We start from the raw sequence: 18,911 nt of genomic DNA on the forward strand, positions 1-18,911 counted from the left end.
AGAGATCAAAGTAAATTGGGAAGATGTGGTGCATATCCAGTCTATCCAATTGGAGTAATACTTAAGATCCTTTCAATGTGTCTACAGAAGATTAACTTACCCGTTAATATTACAAAAAATGGTGCTTTTTTTCCTTTAATGAAATATTAAATAGGGTGTTATAGCGTGCTCAAAAAAGTTTCAGTGCCACTTTAAGCTTTAGTAAATTAAAATAATAATAGACAGTGGAATCCTATAATCATTTGATATTGACTTGGAAAACTGTTCTCCATTTATCCCAGACTGTCCACATGATAATGTTAAGTATGATTGATACTGTCCTTAATCACATCTTTAGCTTTGGTAGCTTAAAACTGCACTCAGACTTTTGGACCACTTCTTTATATAAAAAAAAATAAAACAAAATATAAACTTGTGCCATATTTTTTTTTTTACTTGAACTTCAACAAGATGAGAAAAATGAATTTCTATAATTAAAATAATAAAAGAAGAGGAGGAAAGAATAATTTAATTTTATGTACTCAATGATTAATAGCAATTATTTGAAGAAACTTGAAAATTGGTCATAGCAGTGGGCACTGTACTGAATTTGGACAGTGGTAATTATCTTGAAACAAATTTAAAGTGTCCTTGGAGGAAGTGGGAGTTGAAGTCAGATTGCTTCAGAGTCATAATAGGTCTGTTCCTAAATGCAGCATTACCAACAGATGGATATAAGACCTAGAATGTGCAAGACCAATCCCATTATTTTAACTAGGGAAACTGTCTCTAGTCATGTATTAAAGTGATTCTGGTACTCAAATGAATCATCAATGGGGATAAAGATTTTAGACTTCTAAAGTACAGGAATTATCATATAGTTCTTTATGGCTATTTCCCCATTATCACTGAAAATGTTTCTAGCTGCCTCTCATGGCAAACAAAAGAGTTAATGCAAGTTCTTCACCCTTGCTTTTACAATAAGTTTAGATATAGAGCTTGAACATCTACCTCAGTTTAACTACTTTTATGCATTGGGATACAGAAGTAGACATTGGGATCACAGTATCTGGGTTAAATTTTCTTTCTGCCATTTACTGTCCATATAACATTGAATAAACAACTTTTCTCTTGGTCTCAATTGCCTATCTATGACATACATTGAAATAAATCTCTCATGGCCCTTTTAAGCTCTAAATCTATCACTCTCTTATTCTTATACTACCCAATCTAGAGAAGAGAAAGGAGAATTTGTATAAATTTGACCACAGATGAAACCCCTCACTATCATTTTTTTTATTAGTAAAGAAAGCTGTTTTAGTAATTTCTTGTAAAATGATGAATTTCTTTAGTTTCATGGCAGTCATTGCTTCAATTCTACATGACAATTTTGACAATGACTTCAAAATCTTCAGGTGACATTGGAGATATAAAAGGGTCTGAATTATCAAAATTCAGCTGTTTTGTTTACCTGGAATGCATTCATCTTCAAAGATGAGATTCAAACAATGCACTCAAGAGTTTTTTATTGTTTCTTCATCTTTCATTTGATCTTTTTCAGTACAATCAGATATTGTGGACAAGTATGAAAGTAGCCATCTTGGAACTGACCAATCAATTTTAAGAATGTCAGTGACACTATTTTTAACTGGTCAAAGTAGATAATATCAAAAAAGCTTAAATGACTATTTTTCATTATTAAAATATTGCACCACTATTTTCCTAGTGTTTCCCCAGACAATTGCTTGGTACACAATTACTGAAATCAATTTTTCTATTTAGTGAAGACACAGTCTTCTGTTGAACAGTGTTGTGCAAGGCCACAAATGAATAATTTTGAATTTATTAACTCAAAAAGTAGTATTTTGAGGAGATTACTGCATATGTGTTGCCATAATGAGATGATATTTTAGTGCATATTGACATGATTTAAAAGAAGTTATTCGCACTTCTCAAAGGAATAAATCTATGCTATAAAAAGCCATGTGAAAAAATGTTCCAAATCACTAATGATTAAAGAAATTAAAATAAAAGAATTCTAAATTTTCTATACTCATAAGCTTGTGAATGATAATAAAAAACAAAAATGACAGTTTTTGGAGGGGCTGAAGGAAGAGAGATGCACTAATTCACTCTTGATTTATCCAGCTTTCTTGGAAATCAATTCAGAACTATGCCCTCCAAAATCATTACATTGCATAACCTTCTGTTTCAGGAATGCCATTGCTCGAGGTATACCCAAAAGAAATCAAAGAAAGGGGGAAAATAATCTACATGTACAAACATATTTAGAGCAACACTTTTTCTCTTAGCCAAAAACAAAAACAAAAAACTGGAAAGAATAAGGTTGCTCAACAATTGGGGCATGGCTGGATTCATTTAGTAAATTAATAGAATTATATTATTAATACAGTATAAGAAGTAAGGAAAGAAATACTTTCAGAGGAATCTTAGAAGAAATGTGGGAGCTGATGTAGTATAAAATGGGTAGAGCCTATATATTTTACATATTATAACACTAGAAAATAACAGTGTTGAGAGATTAAAGAATTCTGATCAATAGAATGATCAATCACAATTCCTGAAGAATGATAATTAAACAAGCTAACCATCTTGTGAAAGAGGTGATGGATTCAAAGTGAAAAATGCAACAGAAATACATTTTACACCATGACTAATATGATGTTGTTTTTAAATTTCAGGAACTAACAACATCTTCTATGGAACTACTTTGTGAATATAATCTGAAGCCAGGTACCTACAGTGGATTACTGCAGAAGGGAATGGATCAGAACAGAATGACTATGGTTAAAATAAGTTTCTAAATCTGCCAGAGCTACAGAATGAGTCAATTGGTGAATTTTTGTATTTGGCCTTTTTCCAGGGCTGTGAAAAATAGGTGAGTCCTGAATCTAGACACTATCTCACCTAGGTATTAAAGGGAATTTTTCAGATGTTAAAGGAGACAAAATGCAGCCCCAGTACAACAACTTTCTTTTCCCAAAACAAATTGCACTATCACACCTGGGCCTAGCCTTATCAAGTAGCAATGTAGAAAATAGCAAATTCTGATTCTGGAAAAATCCAATGTTAAAAACTGAAGAAATAAACATGAATTTAGGAGTTTGTAGGGGGAAACATCTTATATAATAATTGCTATAAATTAAAATCTGAAAAAAATTCCTTGAGGAAATATAATTTATCTGTAATCACAAATAGGAACTCCTCTCCCAAAGTGATTGTCTATAGGATCTCGGAAGAAACAAGGAAAATATATCTAATTCAGTTTTATTTTTAGTTCCAAATTATTTCCCTCCTTCTCCCCTTCCCCAAGGATTGAGAAGGCAAGAATTATAATACATATTATACATATAAAGTAATACAAAACAAATTTTCTCATTATTCATGGTCAAACATGAAGTTGCTTAGTTTTATGGCAGTAATTGCTTCAATTCTACATGAAAAAGAACAGGAAGATAACTTTAAAATGAAATTAGATCACTTGGGAGAAAAAAAAAAGAATAAATAGTCAAAAAGAGTTGACAATATTGTTGATACTAAAACAATATCTCTGAACTCTAAGAAAACCATGAGGAAAAGAAACAAATCTGTACGGCATGTTACAAGAACATTTAAAGAAGTTAAAATCGCCAATAAAAATGAAAAATGAGAAATCACAGCATGTGTAAAAGAAATAAAGACAATTGTTAGAAAATGTTTTGTCCAATTATATGCTAATAAAATTGATCATCTGAATTAAAAAGATGTATGCTTACAAACTTATAAAATTCTTTTCTTATTATTATTATAGGGTGATTTTTCAGCATTGACAATTGCAAAACTTTTTGTTCCAGTTTTTCTCCTCCTTCTCCCACCTCCTTCCCCAGATGGCAGCTAGACCAATACATGTTAAATACATTAAAGTATATGTTAAATACAATATATGTATACATATCCATACAGTTATTATGCTGCACAAGAAGAATTGGACTTTGAAATAATGTACAATTAACATATGAAATTCTTAAACTGAAATAAAACAAGAAATAGAGAATTTAAGCAAGCAATCTCTGAAAAAAGAAATTGAACAACTCATTAGAGACTGTTCAAAGAGAAAAATAAACCTAGGACAAAATTGATATAAAAATGAATTCTGTCAATATCTGGAAAAATAATTAATTCTAATATTAATGAACATATCTGGAAAAATCAAGAAAGACCGAAGAAAAATTACCATGATGCCTAAAAAGGAACCAGTAAAGCACAAAAAATATAATGAATACTAATTCAATATAGATAATAAAATATTGTCAAAAAGATTACAGCAGTATGTGCCCCAAATTGTTCATTATGATCAGCTTGGATTTATAGATGAAATATAGGGAGTGTTCAGCATTAAGAAAATTATAAACATAATATAACAAGAATAAATCCCAATGAAACAATACTCATTTACATAAAGAAAAAACCCCACTACAATTGAAAGGAAGAAATATAATTTATCTTAAAATACTAAATAGTATTAACAAAATTCCACAACTAGAAACTGAGGTAATATATACAGACAAAATAAAACAAGATTATGATTATTTGTAGATGGTATAATAGCTTTCTTAGAGAACCTTAATTTTCAACTAACATTAATACATGCCAATCCACCTTCTATTTAGCCACCAAAGTTATTTTCCGAATGTGCAGAATCAATTTTTCTCAATAAATTCCCTCTTACTCAACAAATTCCAGTAGCTCCCACTGGCTTCTAGGATCAAGAACAAAATCTGCTTGGTATTCAAAGCACTTCATAATTTAACCTCCTTCTATCTTGTCATTGTCCTCATATTTTATTCCCCCTATCTATTCTTTAATCCAAATTTCTTCCTTCTCATAAACAAGACACTCATAAACAAAACAATCTCACCTCCAGGTATTCTCTAATTTTTATTGACTTCACTTAAAGCCCAAATCTTTCAAGAAGCCTTTTCCATCCACTTTAATTCCAGCAACTTTCTTTTTTGAGTTATTTCCTGTTTACTTTTTCATAGTTTAGATCTTCTCTCTCTCTCTCTCTCTCTCTCTCTCTCTCTCTCTCTCTCTCCCTTTCTCTCTCTCTCTCTCTCTCTCTCTCTCTCTCTCTCTCTCTCCATCCATATCTATCTATCCATCCAAACATTGGATCTATTCATACATCCATCTATCTATCCATTCATCTATCTATCTAAATATCTATCTATCCATCCATCCAACTATTTATCTTACTATCCATTTATCAATTGATCTATCTGTCTTATTGTATCTTCCAATAGAACCTAAGCTCTGTGAGATCAAGGAATGTCTTTTGCCTTTGTTCAAATATTCAGTGCTTAAGACAGTACCTGTCACAGAGCAGATGCTTAATAACTGTTTATTAAGTGACTAATAATGATTTCAGCAAGCTAGCAGGATATAAAATCAAGCCACAAAATCTTCATTGTTTCTAACTATTAGGAACATATTTCATCAGGGAAACATGGAGGAAAATATTCAAAATAATTACAATATTTACCTAATATGTAGGAGTCAACCTAATAAGACCACTTTGGTAGTCCATCCTCTTAGGTAGACTGGGAATTACTTTAAAATTCCCTAAGTGTGATGGAATTTTAACAAAGGAGAAGTACCTGACAACTAGAAGGACTTCAAAGAACTTTGATATGAATGTCTTAAGAACTTCAGCCTCATTTAGAAGAATGAACATATGGATATAATTAGAAAATATTTTTATACATTTAAAATAATTGAAAACATTAATTTCCCATAGTTAGGTCATGACAAAATTCTATAATAAAATGCTTATACTGCTTAATTTTTGACATGTTTCATGGTATATCAATCTAAATACCAACAAATTAATTTATAGAATTAGACAAATCATAACAAATTGTATCTGGAGGAACAAAAAAGCAAAGATGTTTAGGAAAAAGAATGAAAAAAGTAACAATGAAAGGGTCTTAGCAGTATCAGATTTCAAAGTATAATACACAGCAATAAGGAATAATGGAATTGGTTAAAATATAGACAAGTAAATCAATGGAACAGATAAGGTAAACAAGAACTAAAAGTAATTGAATATAGGAGCTTAGATGTTTGCATTATTATCAGCACATTCATTTTAATGCAATTTGTCTTCCTTTCTTTTCTTAAAAATGAGCCAATCCATACTTTTAAATTAAAAGAGAGTTATCATACAATCGAATTTACAACACAAAAACATGGATTTATTATGCTATTTCAGTAGGATGCATACAACAAAAATAATAAATACCATACCATACTGGCCATCTCTGATGAAGTTGGTTGTATAAGTCAAATGATTTTCTAGAACAACCACTGGAGAGAAAGGATTTAAGCAAAGCCCTGTGACACTGCAATTGTAGGGACACATGATATGAGTGTAAATATGCTTTCTGTACATTTTTCCCGCTATGTCAAATGATTTGATTTGATTTAATATTTACTATGAAAGTCCATAAATTAATATTTAAAATCATTAATATATATGAATAATTAAAATACAAAGCCATTTAAAAATACAATAGCATATACCTGGTTGTATCTGGCAGGAAGGCATATCCATGCCTTCACTCATTAGGTAGGTCTCTCACTGGTTATCTTATTAAGACTTAGAGCACTGATGAGTTGTGAGCATTGATAGCTTAAGTCATTTCCCTGGGTTCACATAGGTGATTAGTTATATGTTGGAGAAAGGACTAGAACAAATGTTTTATTGATTGCATATGTTCTTCACTGGGCCATGTTGCTTCCTCAATTATGCCTTAACTAATATTTGCTCAGCTATTGGTATGATACAAAGCAGGCAAATGAGAGTTTCTGCCTTCCGACAATCAATACTTTTACAATATCCTTGTAAAGGTAAGGCTTACATGATGAAAATGAGAAAACTGAATATAATGTATATAAAGTTAGAGAGACATGGTTTCTGGGTAATTAATAATTTTGTTAATTATGTTAGCATATATTAAGAAAAGAGTCAATGGCAATGTTTATTGCCAAAGACCCAGAGTCACTCAATGCTTTTAGAAAATTAAATGTTTCTGCAGATGACAATCAATACTGATTGACAATGAGGCAATACATATTGTAATGAAAGTTGGGCTTATTTTAACCTGGTACTCAGGTATGTGACTGTGATCCTTCACTCTTGGTCAAAGAGATTTATCTATGCCCATAGGGTTATCTAGACAAATGGGGGAATCCACATTTTCCCAGAACTTTTGATAAAAAACACAATGGACTGGAATCCATCCTTCACTTAAACTAAAATGTCTTTACCTTTTGAGCAAATATGACTTTTCCCTTTCAATATTAGCCTTTTACTTCAAAGGCTGCCAGAAAACTTTGGTCCTAATTCAGGAATTGGTTATTAATAGAGAGTAATAATCATTTCTTTCATGGAGAAGACAGTTTTCACAAAAGTACTAAATTTTGTCAATGTGTTTGGCTCAGACCCTGATAGTTTGAAAAGATCATAACATCTTAGATTTGGAGGGGAGCCAAGAGACTATCTCATTTAACTTTCCATTGTGTTATGTTGAAACAAATAATGGCCTCTATTATTGGAATATCCCTCATGGGAAATGTATAATGAAACCCCACCTAAGAAACCTCATATCCAGGAAATAATCTAAGGAAACCAATATTCAGTTTTCTTTTTTTTTATTTTAATAATAGTTTTTTTTTTCAAAATACATGCAAAGATAGTATTCAACATTTACCCTTGAGAAAACCTTGCATTGCGATTTTTTCTCCCTTCCTTTCCCCACCTTTGTTCTCTAAACATCAAATCAACCAATATAGTTAAACATGTACAATTCTTCTAAACATATTCCCACATTTATGATGCTGCATAAGAAAAATCAGATCAAAAAGGGGAAAAATGAGGAAGGAAAAAAAAACAAGCAAACAACAAAAAAGGTGAAAATACAATATTATGATGCACATTCAATCCCTACAATTCTCCCTCTAGATGCAAAAGTCTCTATCACAAGTCTATTGAAATTGGCCTGCATCACTTCATTGTTGGAAAGAGCCATGTCCATCAGAATTAATCATCATGTAGTGTAATGGGCTGAGGTTTGTGTTGATGCACTGAGGTCCCAAGTATGTGAGGCTAAATAGTAATTGGGCTATACTCTATTAATATACATGATTGGATAAAGAATGGCCCCCACCCATTCTCTGTGCAAGTCCTGATGTGTTGTATAGGAAATGACGATTTTGATGGGTGGAGGCAGAGAGAGACAGGAAGAGAAGCTGGGAGAGATTGGGCCTGGGTTCCATACTCCTAGCTGCTGGTCGTGTGGCTGCTGGTCTAGCTACCTTCTTGACTCAGCTACACACATTGCTATTGCCCATTCTCTTCCACCTCCGATACTTCTTCACTGAGAATAAAGACTGACGATTTTCCCCTAACCTGAATTCCTGACTCTGGCTGATTTTAAAACACGCGATCTTCACAATGTAGTATTGTTGAAGTATATAATGATCTGGTTCTGCTCATTTCACTCAGCATCAATTCATGTAAGTCTCTCCAGGCCTCTCTGAAATCATCTGCTGATGGTTTCTTATAGAAAAATAATATTCCATTACATTCATATATCATAACTTATTCAGCCATTCACCAAATGATGGGCATCCATTGAGTTTTCATTTTCTTGCCATCACAATAAGAACTACTACAAAAATTTTTTATACACCAACATTGTTTTCAAGAAAACAAATATGTTGATACGAATAAAATGCTGAACTTGGAATCAATAAGATCTGGGTTCAAATTCTGCCTCAGGTAATGAGTAGCTTTTTGATTCTAGCAAAGTCACTTAGCTTCTGAAACTTATTTTCCTGATGTGCAAAATAAGATATAATCAAAGCATCTACCATAAGGGGTTGTAAGAATCAAATGGGATAGGGTTTTCAATGTACCTTATAAATCCTAAAAACACCATATAATTGGGAATACTTATTATTCCTCTCCCAGAAATTACTCACCACTTCTCAGGGGAATCCTGCTGCCTGAGGACATGCCATAGTTTTCATTTTGGAAACAGCCAATAACTTGCTGTATTTTGATCATGAAAAAACACTTTGTGAAGCATAAGATGAAGCATGGAAATAGGCCATGCTTTGCTCTGAATTCAGCATAATAGTCCCTATCATCCTCAGAGATGAGATTCCCAATGCACTGTTTTTTGAGCTCCAGGGATAATCATTCTTTCTTCACTTTTCTAAGCTTAGAAATAGATGTATTTACAAGTAGATGTTCACAATTTCAAGGTAGTGACAGTCAGTGCATAGACAAGTCCTTGAGTTTTTAATGTATCTATGACAGGTTTTCAAGCATCTGACTATTTTCTGGGAGACCAGAAGTATTAGGATGTCTCAATGATGCTACCAAGGTACTTTGATTCAAGATAGGGGCTAGAAAAGATCCCACAGGAACAGTGGGTGTTGTTGTTGCTGCTGTTTCTATCTGTATAATCAGTGAAGAAAGTGAGATAAATGTAGTTCTGTATTCTGACAATAGTCTTAGGAAAAGATAAAAAAGCTGAAAACCTGCATTTGGACTTCCAGCTATACTTGACCTAACTGTGAGAGTATTAAAGGGGGATAGGATTACCTGGGACAAGACTTTACCACATATTCCCAGAAGATCACAAGAACTGAACATTTCTGATGCATATTCTGGCAGTGGCTTTAACTATAATGTTTATGATCACAGCGCCATAAATTTAATATTAATTATTATTTATTAATATTAATTAGCATTACAATAGTTCTTTAAGTTCTTCAAATGATTTACATTAATTTTCCCATTTTTACCTCAAGAAAGCCCTATCGAGTTAAGGTAGGTGTATTATGTTATTCATTTTTCAAATGCGAAAATGGAGCTTGTGAAAGTTAAAATACTTGCCATGTGTAATTCTTGGCTTATAATGAGATCTTTTTAGTGTGGCTAATGAAAAACCCAACATACAGACTTTCTGGGTAATTGATAATCATTTTTTTAACTAAACTATCTAATAATCAATTAATTGATGGTCAATGGTTTCTCACAGGAAACAAAAACAACTAATGGAAATAATGAATGCCTTAAATAATTTTTAAAAGGCAATGTTCCTAGTAGGAGAAATTAACCCTGATTGGTGGAGATTTAAATGAGGAGATAGGTTAAAAATCTTCAGCTCTTCTTGCTTGAAAAGGAGACTCAGCCACCTTAAGCAATCTACACAGGGGAGTCCATCTCTGGACTGTTTGGTTGGTTGGTTTTCTACTTCATGATTTAAGTCCCATAAAGTCATCTGATTCACTTATTTGATCTCTCTTGACTTATCTCTCTGTCTTATCTTTAAAAGAAGAATATTCCTCTAGATAAACTTCAATATCCTTCCAATTTGACTTTTATGACCCTCTGATTATCACAATATAAATAGGGGCATCTTCTGCTCCCAAACAAGCAAGAGGAGCCAGAATGGTAAATCTATTATCATAGAACCAGAGAAAATGCTTTTTGGAGGAAAGCCTAGAGATAACAGATTCACAAAGTCTGAGTTATAAATCTTGAATCTGCATGCTTCCTTCCTTCTTTCATTTTTTCTGTCTTTATATGTTTCTTTTTTTCCCTTTTTCCTCATTCCATCATTCTTTTTCTGTCTTTTCTCTTTCTTCCATTTTTCTTTCTTGCTTATTTCCTTTCTTCTTTCTTTTCACTCTCATATTTCTCATTGTCTTTGTCTTATCCTCTTTTCTCCTTCCTTCCTTTACTATTCTTCCTCCTTGTCACCTTCATTTTTCTTTATACATCTTTGAGAATTACTACCAAAAAAAAAAAAATCATCAACCCCATCTCATGACAAGATTCTCAAAATCTCAGTTTATCTTCAGATAATAGATACATAATCCATTTCTGTGTCCATTTTTCCCTCACCAAGATGGTAATAGTGTGTGGTTCAGAAATGGTAAGGGGTTACCATTTAATAAAAAAAAGCTGGAGAGATCTCTAGAAGCAAAGCAGTTTATTTTACGTTCTGGCAAGAAGGGCATATATATATTATTTAAAGGTTAAATAGCTTACATATCAAGATGGGAAAATGTAGTTGTAAGTCTTGAGAACTGTGTTACTGAGAAAGGATATTCTATCTCAGAGAGGGATATTACATGGATGGAGGGTATGATTGTGAATGGACTCTGATGTGATAATATTAAAGAAAAAGACATTAAGAAGTGGAAAAAGGTTTATATTGAAAGAAGAGGAAAGGGGTATAACAGGACAAATAAGATCACATGAAAAGTCACAAAAGATCTGTTACAAAGGAGGAAAAGAAGGGGTGGGGATAAGCATTGTTTGAAGCTTGATCTTATAACTTTTGACTCTAAGAGGGAATGTTTTAATCACTCAGTTAGGCAAGGAAATTTATCCAACTCTATAAAGAAGTGGGAGAAGAAACAGAAAAACAAAGGACGGGTTGGATAGAAGGGAGTGCAAAAACACTAGGGGGAAAAAAGGTTAGAGAAGGGAGGAGTGTGATAAGAGTATAAGATACTTGGTGCATTAGGTTAAAAAAAAAAAAAAAAAAAAACATTGCTAAAGGCAGGGAGAAAAGGGAGACCAAAAGTATATACAGGGGAAAAATAAAAGGGAAGAAAATAAGATCTGGAAATCATAACTGTGAATATGAATAGCACAAATTCACCCATAAAAATTGAAGAGAATAGTCGAGTATATTAAAAAAATAATCCTACAATATGTTGTTTACAAGAAATACATTTGACACAGAGAGACACATACAGAGTAAAGATAGAATACTGGAACAGAATTTATCATGCTTCGGCTGAAGTAAAAAAACAAAAAAGCAGGGGTAGAAATTGTGATCTCAGATAAAGCAAAAGTAAAAATAGATCTAATTAAAAGAGATAAGGAAGGAATATACATCTTGATAAAGGGTACTGTAAGCAATGAAGTAGTAACAATATTAAGTACATATGTACCAAGTGGTAGAGAATTCCTAGAGAATATATTAAGAAAGTTACAAAAAGAAATAGACAGCAAATCTATACTAGTGGGAGAAATCAGACTTTTCCTCTCAAAATCAGACTAATCTAACCACAAAATAAATAAGAACAAAACTATGGAGATTAAGAAAATCCTAAATAAAACCTATATATGATAGACCTCTGGAGAAAATTGAATAGAGACAGAAGGGAATACACCTTTTTCTTGGCTTTACATGGCACTTAAACAAAAAATAACCATATAACAGGGTATAAAAAAACTTCACAATCAAATGCAAAAACAAAAATAGCAAATATTTCCTTGTCAGACCATAATGCAATAAAAATTACATTCAATGAAGGGGCAGGAAAAGATAGACTAAATACTAATTGGGAATTAAATAATCTTACTCTACAAAAAGAATGGGTAAAGCAACACATCACAGAAACAATCAATAATTTCATTCAAGAGACTGACAATAATAAGACAACATACCAAAACCAATGGGACACAGCCAAAACAGTTTTTATGGAAAATTTTATAACTCTAAGTAGCTACATGATTAAAGTAGAGAAAGAAGAGATCATTGAATTGGGCATGCAAGTATCAAAGCTATAAAAAGAACAATTTAAAAGCCTCAATTAAAAACTAAATTAGAAATTCTGAAACTAAAAGGAGAGATTAATAAAACTGAAACTAAGAAAACTATTGAGTTAATCATTAAAATCAAGAGTTGGTTTTATGAAAAAATCAAAATAATAGATAAACTTTTGGTTAACTTGACAAGAAAAGAGAAAGAAAAAAAGAAACAAACAACAACAACAACAACAACAACAACAACAACAAACACTGACATCAAAAATGAAAAGGATGAACTTACCACCAATGGAAAAAAAAATTAAGTAATAATTAGAAGCTATTCTTAAATAATGAGCAGAATCTATCTAAAATCTACAGTAAGCATTATTTGTCTTGGAGAGAAGCTGGAAGCATTCCCAATAAAATCAAGGGTGAAACAAGGATGTCCATTATCACCACTATTATTCAATATTGTACTGGAAATATTGGATTTAGCAGTAAGAAAAGAAAGAAATTAAAGGAATTAGAATAGGCAATGAGGAAATAAAACTATTACTCTTTGCAGATGACATGATGATATACTTAGATAATCTGAGAAAATCATCCAAAAACATACTGGAAACAATTCACAGCTTTAAGAAAATTGCAGGATATAAAATAATTCCACACAAAGCATCAGCATTTCTATATATTACTGACAAAGTCAATCAGTAAAATATAAAAAGAGAAATCCCATTTTAAAAATTACTATAGACAATATAAAATATCTGGATATTTACCAGCCAAGACAAATCCAAAAATTATATGAACACAATTACTAAACACTTTTCATACAAATAAAGTCATATCTAAACAATTGAAGAAAATATATTATATTCATTGCTATGTTAAGCTAATATAATAAAAATGACAATTCTACCTAAATTGATCTACTTGCTCAATGCCATACCAATCAAACTACCTAAACATTATTTTATGGAACTAGAAAAAATACTAACAAAATTCATCTAGAAGAATAAAAGTCAAGAATATCAAGGGAATTAATTTTAAAAATGCAAAGGATAGTGGCTTAACAGTACCAAACCTAAAAGTATATTATAAAGCAGTAGTTATCAAAACCATTTGCTACTGGCTAAGAAATAGACTGGTGTACAGTGGAACAGATTAGATGCACAAAACACAATAACCAAAGTGTGTAGTAATCTAATAGTTGATAAACCACCAAACTTCAGCTTCTGGAATAATGACTCACTATTTGACAAAAAAATTTCTAGGAAAACTGGAAAAATAATATGTCAGAAACTTGGCATAGACCTACATCTCACAACCCACACAAAAATAAGGTCAAAACTGATAAAGGATTTGGGTATAAAGAACGATACCATAAACAAATTAGAAAAAGAAATAACTTACTTATCAGATCTTTGGAGAAGGAACAAATTTATGACCAAAGAAAAACTAGAAAATCTTATAAAAAGTAAAATGGATAACTTTGATTACATTAAATTAATTTTTTTTGCACAAATAAAACCAACAGAAGAAAGATTAAAAGTAAACTATAAAGCTGGGTAAAAATCTTGACAGCCAATATTTCTGACAAAGGTCTCATTTCTAAAATATATAAAGAACTATGTCAAATTTATAAGAATACAAGTCACTCCCCAATTGATAGTCAAAGGATATGAACAAACAATTTTCAGATGTCAAAATTAAAGCCATCTGTAGTCATATGAAAAAAATGCTCTAAATCACTATTGATTAGATAAATGTAAATTAAAACAATTCTGAGGCACTACCTTACACTTCTCAGATTGGCAAAGAAAAGATAATGATAAATGTTGGAGGGGATGTGGGAAAACTGAAATACTATGTATCATTGGTGGAGTTGAGAAATGATCTAATAATTCTGGAGAGCAAATTGGAACTATTCCCAAAGTGCTATATAAGTATGCATATCCTTTGACCAAGCAGTGCCACTGTTGGGTCTATATTCCAAAGGAATCATAATGTATGAAAAGGGACCCACATGTGCAAAAATATTTGTAGCAACTCTTTTTGTGGTTACAAAGAATTGGAAAATGAGTAGATCCCCATCAGTTGGGGAATGGCTGAACAAGTTGTGGTATATGAAAATAGGGGAATATTATTGTTTTATAAAAATGATAAACAAGCTGATTTTAGAAAAGACCTGGAAAGGTTTACATGAACTGATGCTGAACAAAAGAAACAGAACCAGGAATGCATTATTCCTGGTCAATAACAATAAGAATGTACAATCATCAACTATGAAAGACATGATTCCTCTTGGCACTTCAGTGATCCAAAGCAATCCCAATAGACTTTGGACACTAGAGTTAAAACAATGCTTATGTAATTGGTTCACACATTAGAGCTCACACCTTTAAGAGAGTTTACACATTAGCAGTTCAGGACATTCACAAGTCAGAAACCCACAATCCCACTCTCTCAGAGGAGGAGTCAACCTTTGGGTTCACACCTTTAAGAGATCATATATAAGGAGCTCCTGGAGTCAGTTGAGAAGAGTAGAACCAAGAGTCAGAGAGAGCTGGAGGCTGAAGCTGGCAGACAAGCTGCAAGAGCTCTTGGAACCAAGGAGGGAGATAGGCCTCTAAGAAAACTAACCGGGCTATTTTGAAGGAGACAATAAAGGATTTAAACTTTTAACATCTGGCTGCATTTGAGGTGACTATTACTTTGAACTAAAACTAAGGCTGCCTCCAGAAGCAGCTCTCCCCCCCTACCCCCCCCCCCCCCGAGAAACCTGCTCCCAGAGAACCATCATATTTTAGAAAAGAAGAGAACACCACAAAAGTCAACATACCCACACCCTCTATGTATATCTTTTCTAACTGCTAAAATTCTCAAGAGCTACAATAATCAACTTCCAATGTAGGGATTTAAAAATTTAATCTTACTGAATAATGTTATCCTGTTTCCTATTTATGGTTTTATGCTTTTCTTGAGTTTCATATTTGTATAATGAATTTTTTATTCAGCTCTAGTCATCCCATCAAGAAAATTTGAAATCCTCTATTTCACTGAATGTCCAGATTTTCCTCAGAAAGATTATGCTCAATTTTATTGAGTAGTTTATTCTTGGTTGTAATCTAGGCTTCTTTGTCTTCCAGAATACTGTATTTCAAGCTCTCTGAGGTTTCAATGCACTAGGTTCTTGATTCTGTGTAACCCTGACTCTGGTTCCTTGACATTTGGATAATTTATTTCTGACTACTTGTAGTATTTTCTTCTTGATCTGGCAATTCAGGAATTTGGCTACAGATTCCCTGGAATTTTCATTTGAGGATATCTTTCAGGATGTGATGTGTGGAATCTTTCAATGACTATTTTACCCTCTGGTTCTATAATATCAGGGAACTTTTCTTTGATAATTTCTTGAAATTATCTGTTCAGGGATTTTTTTTTTTAAATCATGGCCTTCAAGTAGTACAGTAATTTTTAAATTATCTCTCCTGGATCTATTTTCAAGGCCAGTTGCTTTTCCAATGAAGTGTTTCACATTTTCTTCTATTTTTTTCATTCTTTTGACTTTTTTGACCAATTCTTGATGTCTCATAATGTCATTAGCTTCTACTTGCCCAATTCTAATTTTTAAGGAATTATTTTCTTAGCTTTTGTATCTCCTTTTGTATTTCATCAAATCTACTTTTAAAAAAGATATTTTCTTCAGTATACTTTTTCTTCATTTAGCCAATTTTACTTTAAGGAATTGTTTCCTTTAGTTAAATTGTGTGTTTCCTTTTTTAAAATTCTTCAATACTTTTTCATAATTCTCCTTCATATCTCTCATTTTTCCTCAGTTTTTCTTTAAATTTTCTTACCTGATTTTCCAAATCATTTTTGAGCTCTTCAAAGAAGACTTTCAGATCTGGAGACTGATTCCTGTTTCTTTTTTAGGCTTCACATGTTTGCATTTTGATGGTGTTGTCCACTTTTGAGTTTGTATTTTGATCTTTCTTTTTGCAATAGCACCTAACTATTGTCATGGCTCTTTTAATTTATTAATCTTTTTCATTCTATTTCATAAGTTTTAAAGTTTAGCTCTGTTCCTGGGACACATAAGACAGTGTCCCAAGGTATTTTGTTTTTGTTGTGGTTGTTGTTTGTTTGTTTGTTTTTTAATGCTGGAGACTCTCTTTCCATAACAAGGCTTCAGGTGCTTGTGGTTTGCTTACTACATTGTGGTGGCCCAACCTATTGAAATCTGTTGTGTTGGAGCTCTGGAGCTCATGATTTACTTTATGCATTGGGTCTGGAATCCTCCGTACTGTGCCACTGGCTTGCTGATCCAGGACTGGGCTATTTCAGTTGCTGATTTGTGCTTTGGCTACCAGCCTCTTGCTGCCTTGCCCAGTTACCATTTGTCCTGAGCTACATAACCATTTTACTTAAATGAGGCAGATCTTCCTGTAGACCTCCAAGTTATCTTAAGTTGGAACATTGTTTCAATTCATCTTTTTATATGTTCTGTCACCTGGAACCTATTTATACTTTTAACTTAATGTTCTTTTTGAGGGAATCTGAGGAGAGCTCAGATAGCTTCCTTGCTTTTCTCTGCCATCTTGCTTCTGCCAAGACTTATATTAAAAAAAATAAAAAGAAGTAACAGTGTTTGTGCAAAGCAAAATACATTTTAATGGCTACCAATATCTCCTCTTCTAGAAAATCCCTCTATTCATGACTCATTGTAACATAGATATGACCCCTCAATATTATTTTTTTTTTAATTTAATAGCCATTTATTTATAGGATATATGCATGGGTAACTTTACAGCATTAACAATTGCCAAACCTCTTGTTCCAATTTTTTACCTCTTACTCCCCCACCCCCTCCCCCAGATGACAGGATGACCAGTAGATGTTAAATACATTAAAATATAAATTAGATACACAATAAGTATACATGACCAAAACGTTATTTTGCTGTACAAAAAGAATCAGACTCTGAAATATTGTATAGTTAGCTTGTGAAGGAAATCAAAAATGCATGTGTGCATAAATATAGGGAGTGGGAATTCAATGTAATGGTTTTTAGTCATCTCCCAGAGTTCTTTTTCTGGGCATAGCTGGATCAGTTCATTACTGTTCCATTGGAAATGATTTGGTTGATCTCATTGCTGAGGATGGCCTGGTCCATCAGAACTGGTCATCATATAGTATTGTTGTTGAAGTATATAATGATCTCCTGGTCCTGCTCATTTCACTCAGCATCAGTTCGTGTAAGTCTCCCCAGGCCTTTCTGAAATCATCCTGTTGGTCATTTCTTACAGAACAGTAATATTCCATAATTTTCATATACCACAATTTATTCAGCCATTCTCCAACTGATGGACATCCATTCAGTTTCAGTTTTAGCCACTACAAAAGGGCTGCCACAAACATTCGTGCACGTACAGGTCCCTTTCCCTTCTTTATAATCTCTTTGGGATATAATCCAGTAGTAACACTGCTAGATCAAAGGTATGCACAGTTTGATAACTTTTGAGCATAGTTCCAAACTACTCTCCAAAATGGTTGGATTCGTTCACAACTCCACCAACAATGCATCAATGTCCCAGTTTTCCCGCATCCCTCCAACAATCATCATTATTTTTCCTGTCATCTTAGCCAATCTGACAGGTGTGTAGTAGGTATCTTAGAGTTGTCTTAATTTGCATTTCTCTGATTAATAATGACTTGGAGCATCTTTTCATATGACTAGAAATAGTTTCAATTTCTTCATCTGAGAATTGTCTGTTCATATCCTTGACCATTTTCAATTGGAGAATGGCTTGATTTTTTAAATTAGAGTTAATTCTCTATATATTTTGGAAATGAGGCCTTTATCAGAACCTTTGACTGTAAAAATATTTTCCCAGTCTATTGCTTCCCTTCTAATCTTGTCTGCATTAGTTTTGTTTGTACAAAAACTTTTCAGTTTGGTATAATCGAAATTTTCTATTTTGTGATCAGTAATGATCTCTAGTTCTTCTTTGGTCATAAAGACCTTCCCCGTCCACAGGTCTGAGAGGTAAACTATCCTGTGTTCCTCTAATTTATTAATAATTTCATTCTTTATGCCTAGGTCATGAACCCATTTTGACCTTATCTTGGTGTACGGTGTTAAGTATGGATCAATGCCTAGTTTCTGCCATATTAGTTTCCAATTTTCCCAGCAATTTTTATCAAACAGTAAGTTCTTATCCCAAAAGTTGGGATCTTTGGGTTTGTCAAAGACTAGGTTGCTATATTTGTTGACTGTTTTATCCCTTGAACCTAATCTATTACA

The sequence above is a fragment of the Sarcophilus harrisii genome, chromosome 1 (assembly GCF_902635505.1).
Source record: "Sarcophilus harrisii chromosome 1, mSarHar1.11, whole genome shotgun sequence".
Taxonomy (NCBI): Eukaryota; Metazoa; Chordata; class Mammalia; order Dasyuromorphia; family Dasyuridae; genus Sarcophilus; species Sarcophilus harrisii.